The following is an 18,655-nucleotide window of genomic DNA, read 5'->3' on the forward strand; positions in this document are numbered from 1 at the left end:
GTATACCTATTTGTATTCCTATATACCCAAGGTCAAATAAAATTTTTATAGGAGAAAAGGGATCCCAAATGGAAAAATTTTAAGAAGCCCTGTGCTAGATTAACACTATTTAACAAAGTAAATAGATATAATCCTAGCCAATATCCATTCTCTCTAAGGAGAGCAGACTGATCTTCAACTCCAACCTTTTGCTTTCCCTTCTAGAAAGAATGAAAGTCTTCCTTGAAGCAGAGTAGAGAAGGGACAAGAGCTTAAAGTCAACTATTCTCCTTCATTTCAAGCCACAAGATACATTCTGGGTTATGGGTGGGGGTGGAGAACAACACACTCTTGCTATATAAAGCTCATTATACACAGAGCTCTTTCTACATTATAAAAATCTTTGTATATCTTTCCCTTTTTCTTCTATTTCTTATTCTCTTTTCATTTTCAACTTTAAATGCCCTTAAAATGACTTTGCTTAATCTGGTCTCTGCTGAGTTTTCTTTAAATTGATTATATACTTTATGCTTCTCTCTGTTTTAAGGGGAATATTGTCCTTAATTTTCCTTAAACCAATTTTAAACAACTTTCTATTCTAAACCAGTATTGCTTTGGCTGCCACATTTCTCCACTTGTGAAGTTAGATATTTGCTGACTAAGTTGCCTTTTAAAAAAAAATCTTCTGGTCTCTTATTATGGCAATTTACATCAATTAAATTTGAATAATAAGTAATTATGGTCTATGACCTTTCCTCTGTTTATTTCACATTTTTCATTATCAATAACTTACATAAATAGTTCATAATTTATTTCCATTAGTGGGCAGACATACTACATCTGATTCTTTATTCTTCTGTTTAACTTTGTATCAATCTGAATTTTTTGCTAGTGTAATTTGTTTGTAATGTAACTGTACATATTAATTTAGGAATGACTCCCACATCAACACTGAGCTATTTCCTATCTTTAAAATATAATTAATTTCATTTTTGTGATGTTAATCAGAGCCAATCCCATTCTTACTAGCACTTTTCTCAAAATAATTGATGTAAAAGGGTAAGCCTTTTATAAAGGTGTTTATCACTGAAGTAATTTAGTACCCAAGTATATACTGATTTAATTTATAGAGTTATAAAATTCTTTTTAAAATTCATCTCCCTTTTAATCCTTCCCAAAAGATGATTGTTCATAAATTGCAATTATTTTCATGGTGGTCTTTTTATAAGCACATATCATGAGCAATGAAGTGCAAGAAGGTCAAACAACCTATTATTGTTTGGTGCACATAATATGACCAACTCCAGCAGTTCTTTTACTTGCTTCTCAAGGGAGGGGAGAGGGGAAGGATCCTCTGTGAAGGGCATAGGAGAGCTTGTAAAGGGAAAAATAATATGGAATTCAAGATTCTGGAATATTAAGATACAAGATATCTCCAGGGTTTGTTAGTTTGTTTAATATTCACAGTAATGATTGCTATGGGAGGTTGCAGATAGAGAAGTAGCTAAAATCTGTTTTCCTAATCTCAGTATAAAAAAACAAGAAAGAAACTGACAGGATCTAAAATTCACTGTTGAAAGAGAATTCATTTAGAGATCTAATCCAATTCTTTGATTTTATAGGCTAGCAAACTTTAATCCCACAGTTAAGTGATTTAACCAAACGCAGAAAGCAACAAAACTGGGATTTGAACCCAGATCCTCTTACTCTAAATCAAGAGTAAGCAAGATTTATGTATGAAAATAAAATGAAGGTTTTGCCAAAGCAAGCAAATATCCATCAAAGTAGCTTTGCTTATAACAAAGCAGCAAGAGTAAAAACAATCAGTACCCTGGAGGGGGAGAGGGAGGAGGTCTTAAATAATAAAATCCACCTTGACCCAACATCTGGGGCTCTGTACACAGTGAAAGGAGCACTGGGTTTTGAAGTCAAAGAATTTAGATATAAATCCTGGCTCCAGAACTTCTTCCATGTATGATGTCAGAGAAGTTTCTACTCCTCTTCAAATCTCAGTTTCGTCATTTGTGAAATAAGAAAATTGGACTACATATCCTCTAAGGTCCCTTCTTGTTAGAAATTTATGATATTAATGAATTTGCCTGTGAGAGTACATATATTTCATCTTGGCTTATCACTTCTCAAGAGCCAAATAATCTCTTAATTAGAACTCAATGATCTAATTAAAACCCATCAGGACTAAGTTCTCTGTACTGGTTATCAGACTATAGAATTTCTACTCAAAGGTCTACCAAACATAAACAAATTCAAAAATCACTAATCCAAAGTTACTTACCATGAAGAGAATTTAAGTGGTTTTAGAGAATGAAAATATTTTTATCAACATCATCTCTTTACCCATCTGTGTTTATATAAGGGAATTCCTAATGTTGAAATCCTGCCCTATCTTCATTGGCTCCATTATAATTATGCCAAACCAAGTGTTTTGTTCTTTTTGATCCCAGTTCAATTAAATTGATTAAATAGGATATAAATTAATATATTATAAGTGGGGGGTGGCAAAATCTTACAGTTGCACTTTGCAGCTGAAACAAACCACCCACAAATGAATTAATAGTATTTTTATTTGAAGCAAAGAATTTTATATAATCATGTGGAGTGAACATTTATGTATCCCAATAAATAAATGGACTCATTAGAAGAACTGTAGCAAATAGGATTAATTTCCCAAAGACTTTCCATGCTGGGGTAAGCAGATTGTAATTAAAAAATAATATGATTCTGGTAAATAACACAAAAATCTTCTGAAAGAGTTCTGGCATATCATCCTTCCCTTAACTTATCATCTGGGCATCATACAGTTATAGCCCTCTTACACTAGAGAGACCATGACTATCAATTTCCACCCATGACAGATACTCATTTAAAGCAATAAAAAATAATGACTTGGCAATCTATATCATACATGCCCTCCTAAATCAGCAAAGGAGAAGTCTGGAGGTACTTGTGGAATCATAGAACTGGGAAAAGAACTTTAAAAATCATCAGATTCAATCCCCTTTATAGATGAAGAAATTGAGGCTTGGAAAAGTCACATCTCTTATGAAGACCTAATCTAAATACAGTGCAATGTTTTGGGCAGGGGGTAGGGGGATGGAAGGGAGTGGAGGGTGGGGGGTTCTCCACTGCACTATATGCTTTCCATCATCAAAGCTAATTTCTGTTCCCAACTATTGGAGTTGGTAAACTATTGCCTTGTACTTCCTGATTTATCTTCAACCACTGATTTAAGGTAACAAAACCACCTAGGGTTTTGCAGACCATCAGCCCCAGCATGAATTCCATCTGGCATCAACAGACAAAACTGTGCAGAATTTACATTAGCTGAGCTATTGCTGGCTATAACACAGTGTCTCAGACTCCATAGTCTTGATGTTTGCTATTTGGTCACATGACAAGTTAAGGAGATCTGTCAGTCCTAAGAGTCACAAGAACAAAACCCATTAGCCTATCGGTTAAACACTATAATAAAAATACATATACATAACATTAATCTATAATTTTTTTTAATTTGTCAAACTTGTAAAAATTCAAATAGTTCAAGATACAAAGAATAGGAAAGCAGATTATATAAGAAACCGTATGTGCTACATGCCTTTCTTTAAAATAAATATACATGTTTAGTTTAACAAAGAGATAATAACATTGCTCTATCTATCCTCTCATCCATTTTTTTTTCCTTTTCTCCATTTAAAAGCTGTTAATTTCTTTCCTACCCTTGTCTTTCACTATCAATTAACTCATCTTTCCCACAACACCACTAAGAAAAACCCTTCCTCATAACATATGTGTATAAGCCAAGCAAAACAAATCAACATATTGGTTATGTCTGAGAATGCATGCCTAATTTTATACCTTTAGTTTGTCATCTCTTGTTGAAAAAATAGGAGAGAGATTTTTTTGTCAGTATTTTGTAATCAGGAATGGATGCCAATTTTAGTTAAAATTCTTGGGACTTTCAAAACTAGTCAAATAAGGTGTTGTTCTGGGCTAGATCTTATTCAGTTCAGTCCTCTAGTAGTTTAGTTTGGATAACGGAATAAAATGAAACAATGGTAGGTCATACAAATGTTTACAAAAGGAGATTTACTTAAACATAGCAAAAGAGCATTCAATAAAAAGAGACACTGAGAAGCCTTGAGTGGATTCGACTAAAAAAACCTTTCGTGTCATCCATCAGCCAAGCATCTGAGAAACCCTCTGAGTCCTCAAAGCTGCTTTATACTTAGGGGATAAGGAAGTAGTCCCCTGAGCCAACCATCAAGGAATATCTCAATACATTTTAAGGAAAAATTAAACTAACTTGTATGGGATGGGAGCAGGGTTAGGATAATTCTTCTATGAAAGAGATTCCTATGAGTCTTTTTATATTTTTTTAAAATGCATCATAATCTTGCAGCACAAAATAATTCCTTTGAAGTCATGCCACTGTTTTTTAGATTCCCCGGATTTTTCTCCCCTTCAGTTCTTTGCTATATCAAAAAAAAAATTGTTATACACATATGTATGTATATATATTCATAAAAATTTAAGAACAGTTTTTATAATGTAAATAGATATAGATTTTTATAGATGGCTAGTATATCTAATCAAATATGGAGCACCTCAAACTATGTGGATTCAAAAGCTTTTAAAACAGAAACCAAAAAAGAAGGAATAAATGAATTTTATTTTTTGAAACACCTATTTATTAAGCAATTACTACATGCAAAGTCCTTTGCACACATTGAGGTTACAAATATTAACAAACATGACAATCTGACCTGAAGGAGCTTACATTATAATAAAGAGAAACAGCCTATTTAAGGGAACTAGTGATGGGGGAAGAGGTGGAGCAGTTGAGGGTGCATGAAATCAAAACCAAGTAGAAAAAGGATGAGGTACACATAATCCTATTATCTTAATTGCTACTAGAGTTGTCCTGACAATGCTTTCAGTGAGCCTACATACGAGCTCACTTTCCAATATTTGTTATTCAACTACATAAAGCAGTCATTTTGTCCACCCACGCAATATTCCACAGAATATAAATAATGAAAAATAGGACAGTGACTTGGACCCGGATCATTTCTAACTAAATTACATTGGGAAAAAATCCAATAATAATAAATTTCACCCTTAAAAAACCCTTTGAAAAGAATTTCAGGCTAGAAGGTCCTCATGACAATTGATTGTAAGGGTTCAGCAACTTTTCTGGGACAGACATACCCAAGAGTGTAGGGAAGGACTGAGGTTATTGCCCCAGACACAGCTGCCAATGACTGTAACAGCCCCATTCATGCTCAGACATAGTCTATGCCTAAGACCGCCAGCATCTTAAAGTAAAATCCCCCATATGACACTCCCCTCAGAACCATACACAACTCCAGGTAAGACAAGCACAAACACACACAGAAAACTGCTCAGGCATCCAGCCCCAGAGTTATACTGTGATACCACAATGTGTTCTCACCTTATTCTAAATCTCCTGTTCTTTCTCCATCCCAAACCCACAGTACCAGCATTAAGAGATAAAGGACTAGTCCTTCATCAATCCAGAGGCTTCTCCCTAGTTGCTGCCCAAAGTTTGGGCATTGATAGCAGCTGCTGCTTTCCTGATCCACAGTGTGCCTACATGGCCTTCCTGATGAAGATTAAAAACGAGAGAAACAATGTTGTGAAGCAAGTAGTCCGAGTACTATTTTATATCAGTTACATTTTACAAAAGAAAAAACTAACTCAAAAAAAAAAATTAAGAATTCGCCAATTCATAAACAACAGGAGCTTGGAATCAACTCAAGTCATCCCAGACTACTTTCCCCTGGAAGTGTTGGTTTGCCAGATTAACACAGCCTTTGAAAACAAATATTTCCATTCTAAAAACATTCTGAAGGGATGCCCATGAAAAGGGAAATACTCGAAGGAATCATCAGAGCACAACTTTTTAGTCACAAAAGATTGTATAGGAGATGTAGTCCAGTTCCCTCACTTTATGGAGAACTTAATTGGTTTTCCCAATGTTACATTGTTGTTGTTTCTCCTTCATTCTTGAAGAGGACCATGACATCAGGGAGACAATGCCATTACATGCAGGTGAATTTAATTTAAGTGAGGGAGAGCTGTGCAAAGTCACCTGTCTCACTTTTCCCTCCAGAACCATCAGGGTCCAGTGGCAACATAGAAATCAGGATGACTGGAGATGGCCCTGGATGCAATTTAAAGTCACATAAGTAATAATAAATGGCAAAGCTATGATATGGACCCACGTCTTCAGATTTCAAATCCAATATTCTCTCCATCATATCACACTGCCAAAATCTGGCACCATTTTCTGAGAGGCCAGGTGAAATCTGACCAGATCCTAGAAAATGTTAGTTTCACACATTTTTCAGGTTTTGATGGGTTTATGTAGCAGTCTGCCTTTACTCTGCAAGAACACATTTGAAGCTAGTGCAAGAGTTACATGTGTACCATTAATATACTATGAATCCTGAATAAAGAAGAAATGAGGATGAGTAATGCAGGATTTGGATGTAAAAACTCTAGAGTCTGATGGAGCTTCAATAAATACACATTTTGGAAAAATTGCCTTGAAGCTCAAAATGAAATGGACCTGTGGAGTTTAAATTGCCAACTTGCCTCTCAGCCACCTGTTTTGAACAGCTGTATGTGTTTAGAAGGTGTTTCTATGTATGTTTTTTTTTGGAAGCTCTATCTGTTTCACCCCCCATCCCAGTCCCCTCCAGGTGTCTCTCTCAGAAATTGCTATAACCAATACAAGAATGGGAAGATTAAAAAAAACTGTGCCATCATTGTACCCAACTTTCAGATTTAAAATTATGGTGGAAAGATTAAGGGCAAAGGATTCATTCAAATCACTCATAAATCCCAACTCAAATGCTATGCACTTATTATTCTCATTTTCTTCCATGCTTCCACTATAATATCCATGCAGGAACAAAAATATTGAAAGCATAAATCAGGAGCTGAGGAATATTGGATACTGTTTTCTACAGATATTTGCATTTGATGAAACCTACATCCAAGATGACTAAGTCATCAGTCTATGTTGTTATTGTGTCTTTGCCTGTGGCATATAAGGATAATGGTTTTTTTTCTATAGCATTTTAAGTTTTGCAAAGAACTTTGCATAAGTTATGTAATTTTATAGGAGATAAAGCTGAATCTGAGAAGTGATTTGTGTAAGGTCAGAGTATCTGAGGTAGAGATTAAAACTAAGCCTTTTTGACTCAAAATTCAGAGCCCTTTGCACACAATACCTAGCTACCTACAGATGTATCTGATTAGTGGGCGTTATGACCTAACATGAGGTAAAAGCACATATTTTTAAGAAAATATGTCATAATAAAAATATTTTAATTGGAATTATGTATTTCTGCTACTGCTTCCTACAAATGAGGCATCACCCCTTTGTTTTTAATCTCCAAGATTCTTCAGAAGTTATTTTTTATAATAAATAGGTCAAGAGAGACACCAGATACATCTGAAGGAAACAAAAATTGGTTATTTTTTTTCTCATTTAGGAGCCAAGTGTAAGTTCCAGAACTCATCTACTTATAACTGAGAAAAAGTATGTACACAGTAGTTTTCCAGCCAGATTGCTCTAGGTCTTGGTTATCCTCACTGATAGGGATTGTTTTTGGCAGTGATGACTTTTTCCCAATGTGCCACTCCCTTTACCAAGAGACAGACAGACAGAGACAGAGACAAAGGAACAAAGAGAGAGAGGAGCCATGAGGATTTTGTGATGGTATTGAAGATGTCTCCTTCTCACATATGCAAAAATGTTTGTGGCAGCCCTTTTTTGTGTAGGGGCTAGGAACTGGAACCTGAGTGGTGCCCATCAGTTGGGAAATGGCTGAATAAGTTATGGTATATGAATGTTGTGGAATATTATTGTTCTATAAGAAATGACCAGCAGGATGAATATAGAAAGACTGGGGAGACTTATATGAACTGATGCTGAGTGAAATGAGCGGAACCAGGAGATCATTATACACGGCAACAACAAGATTATGTTCTGATAAATTCTGATGGATGTGGCACTTCTCAACATAGAGGTGATTCAGGCCAGTCCCAATGATCTTGTGATGAAGAGAGCCATCTGCATCCAGAGAGAACTGTGGGGACTGAGTGTGGATCACAGTATAGTATTTTCATTTTTTTTTATTGTAGTTTGCTTGTATTTTATTTTCTTTCTCATTTTTTTTCCTTTTTGATCTGATTTTTCTTGTGCAGCAAGATAATTGTATGAATATGTATAGAAAAATTGCACATGTTTAACAAAAATTAGCTATCTAGGGAAGGGGGGGAAGGGAGGGAGAAAAAAATTTGGAACACAAGGTTTTGCAAGGATGAATGTTGAAAACTATGCATACGTTTTGAAAATAAAAAGCTTTAAATAAAAATAAAAGCTCTTTCCTTGATGAGGTGTGAATTCTTTGCCTTGTCCTGGTGCTACCCTGATACCATCTTGAAGACTGTTGATTGATTCATAGCCAAACACTTGCCAATACCCTTGGACTTGGCCTCTAACAAAAAGAGAAGAGTCACAAAAAAAAGAGAAAGGAAAAAGAACGGAAAAGTCAAACAGAAATAACATTTGGGCAAACATAGATTCAATTCTCTGAAAAGGAGCCCATGAAAAAAAGTGTTCCAGGGAACCATATATCATGAAGTACATGAACCAACAGAGGAATAAATACCTGAATCAAGTGGGATCTAGAGAGCTAAGTAACAAAATGCAGAACTGTGACTTCACCCTTCATCCTTTCAGAGGAGCCCAATGCATTATAACACCATTAGGTTCAATTAGGCTTTGCTTCAGAGGCTTCCTGTGGTTCCCAAGACTCATCAAGACCTCATAATCAAACTGCCTCCTGCCTGGGATTCATGGTGTCCCCAGGACACGAAAACAATAATATCCCCAAGGGAAGCAATCTAGGACTATGCTGAAGCCTCCAGATCTAGAGCCAAAGCCTTGACGATGCTAATCATTTGCCTTCTTCATAAAAGCTCCTCTATCCATAGATAAACTACCTATAATCATTTTCCTAATAGTATATTTGCTCTCTTTGGCCCAATGAACCTGGAACCCATCAAAGAACAAACTCTCCTCCCCAACCCCAAATGTCTTCTCTCTTATTTTCATACACTTCAAACCTACCCTAACAATATACCATCCCACATCTGTTTTCTTCTTTCACTTGTCTTCTGGAAATCATTCTCTATAATTAATAAATTTCCTTTCATTTTAGACCTTTTCCTTCCCCACACACACACTACTAGTATTCATTAAGACCTAGCTTCCCAGATGATCCTGAATACCTGACCCTCCTTACCAATTCTTGTTGCATATTTTCTCATGCTTCCCTGACATATTGGTTGCCAAAAATAAAAAAGGGAGAGAGATGAAATGCTCTTTACTTTCCATTATCACTTCTGTATTCTTTTTCTACGATTATTTAGCAACCTTTCCTTTGAAGTTTAGCTTATCCAAATGTTATGTCCAATCCAGATTGTAGTGGCTGCTATCTGGTTTCTCTCTTTCTTCTTTTAAATTTTTTTTTTAACTTTTAAACTTATTCAGCACCAAAAAAAAAAAAAAAAAAAAAAAAAAAAAAGGATTTCCGTATACAAAAGAGAATAAGAAAATAGGATTGTATGTGAATATGAATCTGTATAATGAATAGCTTGCTTTTATTTCAAAGTATATGTGCCATACTAAATAAAGTAGTAGGGCCTAGAATCAAGAATACCTGAGTTCAAAGACAACCTCATCAAATGTATGAGCTTTAGCAAATCAGCTAAATTCTGTCTGCCTCAGTTTCCTCAACTAGAAAATGGGAATAACAATAGCATCTACTTGTACCTTAAATAAGATAAAACAAAAAAATGCCTTGTACCTATGTGCCTATATAGTGTGTAAATGACAGTTATTATTAACATTATTATAATTATTAAGTTTTTCATATATATTTCCCACTGACGTGTTCTATTCTGATCTATGTATTTTTAAAAACATCAATGACTCTTTTTATCTTATTTTTCTTTCTTTTTTTTTATTTGGTAACCCCATTCTTAATCCCCTCTTCCATTTCCAATTCCAAAATGAAAGAAAAATAAAAACTCTACATCATAAGTGCATAGCCAAATTTAATAAAAGCGCCCACTGGTTTTGCCTGAAAATGTCTCATTCTATGCCTTGAGTTCATCATCTCACTGTCAGAAAGTGATTATCATGTGTTATTATTCCCTGTCCTTTGAAATTATCTTTGCTCATTGCATTGATCAGAATTCTTAAGACTTTCAGAGTTCTTTTTCTTTACAATGTTGTTGTTCTTGTATAACTTTTTCTCTTGGTTCTCTCTGCATCAGTTCATACAAGTCTTCCGAGGCTTGCCTGAATCTGATCATTTCATTATTTCCTACAGTAAAGGTATATTCCACTGGATTACTGTGCTATAATTTATTCAGGAAAGACATTGTGCAGGAAATAACCTTTGAGGTAAATCTTGAAGGGAGCTAGGGATTTTAAGAGGCAGAATTGGTGAGGTAATACACTCCAGGCAGGAGAGCAGAGGCAAGATATGCAATATCATGTTCAGTAATATGTAATGTGAAATCAGTCTGGAAGAAAAAGTTAAGAGTCACACACATTGCAAAAGACTTTAAATTCCAAACTTTGCACTTTATCCTGGAATAACAAGGAAAATGATAGATAAAGAGCTCTTGTTCAAATGGGGAGATGACATATAGGAATGTGGCGATAGGGAAGAGTGGCTTAGGAAGTCACTGCAGAATTAATTGGCCCACTCTTTCTAGGAACAATGGAAGTTTCACTTTGAACATGGGAAGGTCCCAGTGGTCCAGAAGTTATAGCAATATGCAAGACAAATGGCAAGAAAATGGCTGGGTAGAATATGAAGCCTACTAACAGACCCCTAGATAGAGTGGGCCTTGAAAGCATTCATCAGTCAGGACATCAAGGGCTCTAGGACAGAGGTTCCATAAATGAGAAGATGGAGTCACTCAGGGAAATACGAAGAGAAGCAGTAGACAAGCTTCTTGCTCTTCATTGCTGCTTCCAAATTCTCCCTCCATCACCATCATCCAGAAGCCTCTCATTCTTTCAGGCTGAAACTCCAGATATATCATCCAATCCAGAGCACCTGACTCTTTGCCTCTTTTCCAGGGCATCATCCCTACTCTAGTCTCACTTGTCCTTTTTCAGAATTTAGACTTTATAGTTAACCAATTCAAATTAAAATGCTTTTTATCCTTGGATTCCTTGCACTCTTGTCCTATTATCATTCAAGGGTAAAAGCACAAGTCATTTAGACCAGGGACTGCAGATTCAAGTCTCACTTAGGATTTTTTATTTTTAAAGGCATCATAATGTAGTAAATGTAATGCTAGATTTGGAGTCAGGAAGACCTGGATTCAAATCCAACCTCAGATATTTACTAGCTAGCTTAATTGTGCGATCTTGGGCAAATCATTTAACAACACTGTAAAATGATGAAATGGAAGTAGGGGGCCTCTGATGCCCAATTCTAAATCTATAAATCCCTCTCTAAACTCCCACCCTGTATTACTAACGCCATCCATCTTCATTTTCATTTATCTTTCCAAGTCCTCCTTTTTTCTTGATGCCTTCCCTGAACTTACTCCCCCACTCCAGTTTTTAAAAATTGGTTTGTACTTGTTTTACACATGTTGACTTCCCCATTAGACTGAATTCTTTGAGAGCAGGAATGTCTGGCACATAGCAGATGCTTAATAAATGCTAGATGACTGATCACTAACCTCCCATAGAGGAAGTCATATGCTAAATGGCTCCAATCCAAATTTGTTTTGTATGATTAGCCCTTACAATTACACCCCATTCCCTGTATGATTTTATATGATTAGCTAGGCCCTTACTATTACACACCAACCTTGATTAACTCTATATTTGGCACATTAATAAGTATCAGAGTATATGCTGATGTAATTTAGAGGGTCTTTTGAATTCTTTGCATAATTTCTCTTCTCTTGAACCCTCTGCATTAGATATTTCAGCCACAATTATTTTCATAGAAATATTTTTGCAGAAATAATCACAAACACTTTAACACTAAATGACAAACCATCTCATGAAATTATGTTTATTATAATTAGATGCATGAGAACACCAACTATCTTATTTGCTCCTCAAATACGAACCTAGGAGGCATTTTTTCCATTTAACAACTTTGTGGTTTCACATTTTAGAATATTGATTGATATGATTCAGTTCTATCAGGCCACTTGTTGGTTATTGAATAATTTATGTTTATAATGTCAAGAATTAAAGTCGATAGATAGTACTATATGCTACAAGAATGATGTGATCCTTAGCACTACAAGAATGATGTGATCCTTAGCACTATCAGCCCAATACCTTTTCCTTCAATTGCAGGTCAACTTCTCCAGGGTATCTCTAAAATTACTTTTAAAGGATTTTTAAAAGAATTAAATTAGATAATTTTTTTCTTATTTTTTTTCTGCTGAGGCAATTGGGGTTAAGTGACTTATCCAGGGTCACACAGCTAGGAAGTCTTAAGTGTCTAAGGCCAGATTTTAACTTAGATCCTCCTGACTTCAGGGCTGGTGCTCTATCCACTGCGTTACCTCACTGCCCCTCAAATTAGATAATTTACATGAAACTTAGATGGTAGCTAATATGTTATTAACAACTTACTTCATTATCGGAAACTTCACTATGAAAGTTAGGTACTTTTTTTTAAGTCTAATGATGCATCCCAGGCGATCAGAAAAGAGAGATTAGAGTACAAAGATATCAGTAAATACTAAAATAAATTCAATATGAGATAACATATTGATTGAAATTCATTAACATTAAATGTATTTAATTAATTAAAAATCTTTGAGAGAAAATGATTAATATTGGATAACTTTCTATTTTGATAGTAAAGTGGAATTATACAATAAGTGGGGGAAAACAGGGGAATTTGGAAATGTCTGAGACAGGTATAGGTAATTGATGTCAGATCCTAGTGATCTAATAAGTCAGGAGAAGGAATGCTACCAAAGAGGAAACATGTGCAAAGCAGATATTAAAGACAGCCTTTAATGATTTCATAATTTTTCTAAGGGATTGCTCTCTTTACCCCCATGTTCAGAGCTTGCCTAATGAGCCATTTTGTATCACATGGAACTAAACCCAGCTTAGTGAAAACTTTTGTCCTGCAAAACATGCTATCAATGCTTCACATGAGCTATGAAATTTTGTTGTTTTTTTTTTTTTTAATGTGGTTGACCTCTTTATAAAGAAGCCTTGTTCCTAGGGGATTTGTTCAATGAGACATCATTACATTATTAATTATTACAGATGGAATGCTAATCATGTGCTGAGCCTTGTGCCCAGAGCTAAATCTTCAGATCCATAGAGGACAAGGTTAAATGAAATTTAATTAGTAACAACTTACACTGTGCTGTGCCTTTAAAAAGGGACAAGATCCAAAAGGCAACTAATTTATCTATGGTCTACTTCATGCTTATAATCCTTAGAGATCCTGGGCCATTTCAGGGTCCATCCCAGAAGCCTAACTCATGGGAAGATAGATTTGTAGATAGGAAGGGATCTTATAGCCATCAAGTCCAACCTTCTACAAGCACAGTTTCTGGCACAAAGTAGGAACTTAATAAATATTAGCATTCACAACTGGGAATGTGAATGGGATGGACTAACCCATAAAATAGAAAAGGAAAATAGAATGAATTAGAAACCAAAATTCAATAATATGTTGTTTACAAAAGACATACTTGAAACAGAAAGACACAGACAGAGTTAAAATAAGGGACTAGAGCAATACCTATTATCCTTCAGCTGGAATAAAAAGTAAACAAGAATAGCAATCATGGTCTCAGGAAAAGCAAAAGCAAAATAAACTGAATTGAAAAGAGATAATCAGGAAAACTACATTTTGCTGACAAAACGGTACACAACGAAGTTATAGTAATACTAACCATAGCATAGCATGCTCTTTACTGCCAAATTAATAATAGCTAATAGTTGGTATCTGTAGTACATTTTAAGGTTCACACTTTACAAATATTATTTCATTTTATTCTCATAATAACTATGGAATGTTGATGCTATCATTATCCCCATTTTACATGAGAAAATCAAAGCAGAGGTAAATTACATTGATGAAGGCCAGACAGATAGAAAGTATCTAAGGCTAGATTTGAATTAATATCTTCCTTGACTTCCAGTTCAGTAATCTATATCCAAACTCAAACAATGTCCAAAAGGGAAATCAATATCTTTCACCCCCTATTGACTCCTCTTTTGAACTTCCCTATTTATGTTGGGAGCAACACCATCCTTCTAGAGACCCAGGCTTACAATCTGTTTGATGTCATCTTCTATTCTTCACATATCCAATCAGTCGCCCAGTCTTGTTGAACTCACCAATTCTAATACCAAAAACAGAAGGCTTTCATTAGACCACAAAGTTACCTTCAGAATACTTAAAGAAGTACTTAGAATTTATATTTGATAGCTCCCATGACAATGGGAATATATCATTTCCAAAATGAATAAGAAATGAAAGCCCATCATGGATATTAATTAACTTCAATTTATGGATGACCTATTAAAAATAACCTCTCGAATGCCTATGGGTTTGATTTCAATGAATTCTGCTTGGCCAAGAACTAAGCAAATCACATTACTGCACAAAAAGAATGAAGGTAAATTAACCATATCATTGGCCTTTTTGATTAACTTTCACTGTGTCAAAACTACAAGAAAATTGAACGTTGGAACAATTTTTATCCAAAACCTGCCAGCTATGAGCAAAGCAGTTAACCTCTTAGTATTCTCAAGCAATTCTGAGTATAAACTGCAGAACTGCTGCTCTGTCTCAACAGAGGAGATTGAGACATTAAGTTCCCTATGAAGATGAAATCATGGGGCTAGACTAAAAAAGTATGATTTTTCCATTTCTTTATAACATGATATCACATTCCCACTCTCCTCACTAAATTGTAGAAAGAATTTCAATGAGACAATAGAGAATATTTCTTAGGATCATTTTACAGATGGAAGAAAAGTCACCCAGTACAAACCAAACTTACTTATTTATTTTACAGATGAAAAAACGGAGGCTCAGAGATGGTAAGCAATTTATAAGGGTCACACAGTTAATGGTAGAGCCAAATTAATAGAAGCGTAAATGTTCTCAACATTATGTAAATGTTGTTCATTACTTCCATAGCCAGTTAAACCATCAGATATGAAAAGATGGTGTCATTTTGAAGATGTCCATTATTATTTCAGTTTAAAATCTATTTTATGACAGATCCAAGATACCTTTTAACATGGTTTGATTTTAAGAAGTAATGATGCTTTGAATCAATTTCACTTCTTTATAGCAGATAAAAGACCACTTTCACTTAATACTCATGATATTCCTGACATATCTCCCTTTTATCTTGTCTCTTTCATGCTAAACATGACATTCCTTAACAAAGATGTCCTTCACTAAAGTCACGTTCTCATGGTTCAGCAAGGATTAAAGGTGATCCTTATTTCTCAAAGGCTATAGCAGCAAGGAGTAAGCTCCAGCAGGCTCTACCAAGCTAGACAGCATAGGCCTAAGTATCTGATGAGCAGTATGTCCCTGTAAATAAGAAATTCTAGGGGAAATTTTCAATCCAATCATTAAAGAAATAGTTAATCAAGAATAGAAAGCAGTAGTTACAAAGAAACAGCATAACTTCCATTGAGTGACTTATATCAAGCTTCTTTCTAATCTACTAAATTATTAGGTCAGAAGATTAAAAATTGATATTTATAAAATAGATTATTTTGTAATCAATTACAAAATTATTATTTAGATTTTACAAAACAGTTGATTTTTTAAAAGCCTTATACTAGTCTTATGAAAAAGACTGAGAAATAGGGACTAAGCAACTATATTATCAAAGAGAAAGTTAATGATCCAATGTCAAGGTCAGAGTGGACATGCTATCTTGTCTCCAAGTATTTAAAAAGATCTATTTTTCTTGGGTATCCCCCAAGGTTCTGTCTTGGACCCTCCTCTCTTTTTTTTCTCTATGCTCTCTTAAATAAGCTTGCTCCCAGGTTCAATTATCTCTATTCAGATGATTCCCAATCTACCTGTACAGCCCTAGTCTGTCTCCAATCCCACTTAAAACTTTCTCTTAAAACTTTCTGAACTGAATGTCCCATAAAATCTCAAACTCAGTTGTTGGTTTTTGTCCTTCATCTTCAAAGAGGAGCATGACCTCAGGAAGGTGATGCTATGACATGCAAGTGAATTGAATTTAAGTAGGGAGGACTCTGCAAGGTCACCTGCCTCACTTTCTCCCGCAGAACCAACTGGGCCAACAGCCAGATAGAGATCAGGATACCTGGACTTCACCCCAGATGCAGTGGGAGACCTTGGAGTTTTAAAGTAAGGTCTTTAACAAGTCTCAGTTTGACACTAATCAGTAATCAAGGTTAGGTAAGAAATGGTGCAAAGAATGGCCTCTTTTACATGAATGTATACATACATATAAACAAACACACACATATATACACATATCTAGGAGAGGAAGACCCTCTGGGTTTCTAGTCAAAACAGAAACTCAATTATGTCCAAAACAGAACAGATCGCCTCCTATTGTCACCCCCTTCCTGTCCCTCTCAAATTCCTCTTCTAAATTTTCCTATTATTTTTTGGGAACATCATTTTCCCAGTCACTCAGGTTCAAAAATTCCACATCATCCACAACTTTCCACTTATACTCAAGTATGCTACATAGCTAAGTTCCTGTCAAAACTCATCACCTGTCCCTTTCATCACATCTCTAGCTATGTGTCCCTTTGTCTCCATTCACACATCACCAGTACAGGTCCTCATCACTTCTGGCTGAACTGCAGCCATCTAACTTTTCTCCCTACCCTAAATTTCTCAATCCAAGCCATTCTCCACTCAGCTGTCAGTGATTTTCCACTATCTCCCTCAATAAATCTGTAGCTTACTCTTAGCTCTGATACTATTATAATGCCCTGTTTGGCATTTAAAGCCCTTACACCTATCTCTTTCTTGTTACCTTCCAGTCTTAGTATTTTTATTCCCCTCCACACTCTCTGATATGAGTCCACTTTCTGCTTCTCAAACACAACACCATCTCCTACCTCTGTACGCTCCGCCATGCCAGTCACATTCTCGTTCCTCACCTCGCTCCTCTTCCTTCAAGACTGCTAAAATCCTACTTTCAATCCTGATTCTCTTCCTTCCTTTCCATCTACTCAGTATTCTGTGTGTACTTAATTATCTACTTTGTTTCTTCCTCTACTAAAATGTTAAATTTCTTGAAGACAGGGACTATTTTTTGACTATATTTGTTTCCCCAGGACCCAGAACAGTGTGTGACATATAGTAAGCACTTAATAACTGTTTGTTGATTGACATCAGATGGAAGAGGGATAAGTTCCTGTCCAGTTTAGCTCCAAAAGACAGAATATGAACAAGAGTGAAAGCTATAAAGAGGCAAATTTAATTTTAATTAGAAGGGGCTCCCTCAGAAGGTAATGAATTTCCCCTTCACTGAAGATCTTAAACGAGCACAACAATTTCAGACATAGATGGGTTCATTTTCATTAATAACAAAGCATTTATTAAGCACTTGCTATATGTGCCAGGCACAGTGGATACAAAGAATGAAACAATCTCCCTTCAAGGAGCTTTCTGTTCTAACCTTCCTTTTTTTTGTCCTTACACTTCAGTGATCATTTTCTTGACCTCTTTAATGGAAAAGAGGGCTTTATGTGCCAGGAAGGATGATGCCGTCGTACTTCTGCTGAAATCGGCCCACGGCTTCTTCTTTGTCACTTGTTTGGCCCCAGCACAATGCTTCTTGTCTGCAGTGCTGACCTGGGCCTGCCCAGCACCAGAGTCCAAGATGGCAGTGGTTGGGTCACTCCCCAGATGGATATGCTCTTGGATCCCAAAGCCTAAGCTCCAGTACCTGAGAAGTCACTTTTCCTTAACTCATACTCGCACCTTCAGCCCTTCTCCAGCATCTTTCGCTCCGGCCTCACAGACTGGGCAGTGAACCGCAATCTTCTCATTTCTCCTGATTCCAAAAGACCTGACATTACAGCAAGCTTCAGAGAACAGCGGGGTTTGGCCTGTGAGCTTCTCCGGCACTAGCTGTCCAGGTCAATGTGGATGCCGAGACAGAGCTTTCAGGTGCACAGCTCGTCCATGGGGGTTTTCACCCTGAGCTTGCACTGTGGTGGAGCCTACCATCTATTTCAGGTAAAGATTGCATGAGATGACCACATGCACCTTCCAACTCTGACTTTCAGGGGTTCCCTCCATTCTTAAAACAATGAAACCACCTTTTATTGATAACTCAACCTGAACAGCTATTGTCAGATTGGGATACAGTACAATTCAGTGCTTCAGTTTTCCTGTCTCCTCTTCCCACAATGAACTCAGTTTTTCTCTTTTGCATTTTACCTCTTCACTTTAACTGAAACCTGGATTTTCCTCGAGGACACCCTCCCTACTATTCCCTCAAACTCCTTAGGACAGAAAGGCTAGGTATATTCCTCATATTCTAATGCCTTTCCATACCATTCTCTTAC

The 18,655-nt window shown here is 36.0% G+C and overlaps 1 pseudogene; it reads right to left on the reverse strand.

The window, feature by feature from the left end:
• Positions 1-16,584: 16,584 nt before the first annotated feature.
• Positions 16,585-18,224, reverse strand: LOC116421829 (annotated as a pseudogene).
• Positions 18,225-18,655: the final 431 nt, after the last annotated feature.

This window comes from Sarcophilus harrisii, chromosome 2 (genome assembly GCF_902635505.1).
Source record: "Sarcophilus harrisii chromosome 2, mSarHar1.11, whole genome shotgun sequence".
Lineage (NCBI taxonomy): Eukaryota > Metazoa > Chordata > Mammalia > Dasyuromorphia > Dasyuridae > Sarcophilus > Sarcophilus harrisii.